General features: G+C 29.0%; 1 non-coding gene across 1 annotated transcript; it reads left to right on the top strand.

Annotated features, from left to right (window-relative positions):
• LOC148545982 (small nucleolar RNA R71) lies at nucleotides 1-108 on the top strand. Its single transcript, XR_015902008.1, has one exon. It is a non-coding gene; the product is annotated as a small nucleolar RNA R71 (small nucleolar RNA).
• The last annotated feature ends 1,556 nt before the right edge of the window (nucleotides 109-1,664 follow it).

Here is a 1,664-nt window from a genome sequence, read left to right as displayed (position 1 = left end):
AAGCATGTCAGAAGGACACTTTTTGGTCAGTTCCTTGTATCTCTCCCAAGCTTCATAGAGGGATTCACCTTCTTTCTGTCTGAAGGTTTGTACATCCACTCTAAGCTTACTCAGCTTTTGAGGAAGAAAGAACTTGGCTATGAAAGCCTTGACCAGCTTATCCCAAGAGTTCAGGATATCCTTAGGTTGAGAGTCCAACCATATTCTAGCTCTGTCTCTTACAACAAAAGGGAAAAGCATGAGCCTGTAGACTTCAGGATCTACTCCATTAGTCTTAACAGTATCACATATCTGCAAGAATTCAGTTAAGAACTGAAAAGGATCTTTAGATGGAAGTCCATGAAACTTGCAATTTTGTTGCATCAGAGAAACTAATTGAGGTTTCAGCTCAAAGTTGTTTGCTCCAATGGCAGGGATGGAGATGATTCTTCTATATAAATTGGAATTAAGTGCAGTAAAGTCACCAAGCATCCTCCTTGCATTATTATTATTTTCAGCTGCCAGCTCCTCTTCCTGTTCGAAAATTTCTAAAAGGTGCTTGCTGGATTGTTGTAATTTAGCTTCTCTTAGTTTCCTCTTCAGAGTCCTTTCAGGTTTTGGATCTGCTTCAACAAGAATGTTCTTGTCCTTGCTCCTGCTCATATGAAAAAGAGGGAACAGAAAAATAATAATAGGGATCCTTTTTACCCATGTATAGAGGTTCCCCTGTGTGAGTAGAAGAAGAAAAGAATGTAATGTAAAGAAGGGAAGAAAAAACTCGAACACAGAGAGGGAGGTAGTGTTCAAATTTTTGGATGGGAGAGAAATGTTAGTAGATGAATAAATAAATAGAAGGAGATGAGAGAGAAAGAGGAATTTTGAAAATTATTTTTGAAAAATGGTTAGTAATTTTCGAAAATTAAAATTAAAATTTGAAATAATTAGTTAATTAAAAAGAATTTTTGAAAAAGAGGGAAGATATTTTTGAAAATTAGAGAGAGAGTTAGTTAGGTAGTTTTGAAAAAGATAAGAAACAAACAAAAAGTTAGTTAGTTAGTTGAAACAAATTTTGAAAATCAATTTTGAAAAGATAAGAAGATAAGAAGTTAAAAAAAATATTTTTAAAATCAAATTTTTTTTGAAAAAGATATGTTTTAAAAAGATATGATTTTGAAAAAGATAGGATAAAAAGATAATTTTGAAAAGATATGATTAAAATTAGTTTTGAAAAAAGATTTGATTTTTAAAATCACAATTAATGACTTGATTCACAAGAAATCACAAGATATGATTCTAGAACTTAAAGTTTGAATTTTGCTTAACAAGTAAGTAACAAACTTGAAATTTTTGAATCAAAACATTAATTGTTGAAGATATTTTCAAAAATTATGAGATAAAATTAAGAAAAAGATTTTTGAAAAATATTTTTAAAATTTTCGAAAATAAATAAGAAAAATGAAAAAGATTTGATTTTGGAAAAAGATAAGATTTTTAAATTGAAAATTTGATTTGACTCATAAGAACAACTAGATTTTAAAAATTTTTTGAAAAAGTCAATCCAAATTTTCGAAATTTATGAGTGAAAAAGGGAAAGATATAATTTTTTTTATTTTTGAATTTTTAATGATGAAAGAGAAAAACATGAAAAAGACTCAATGCATGAAAGTTATGGATCAAAACAATGA

Source organism: Arachis ipaensis, chromosome B9 (genome assembly GCF_059453495.1).
Source record: "Arachis ipaensis isolate K30076 ecotype BB chromosome B9, ASM5945349v1, whole genome shotgun sequence".
Classification (NCBI taxonomy): domain Eukaryota; kingdom Viridiplantae; phylum Streptophyta; class Magnoliopsida; order Fabales; family Fabaceae; genus Arachis; species Arachis ipaensis.
This window is presented reverse-complemented; position numbering and strand designations above follow the sequence as displayed.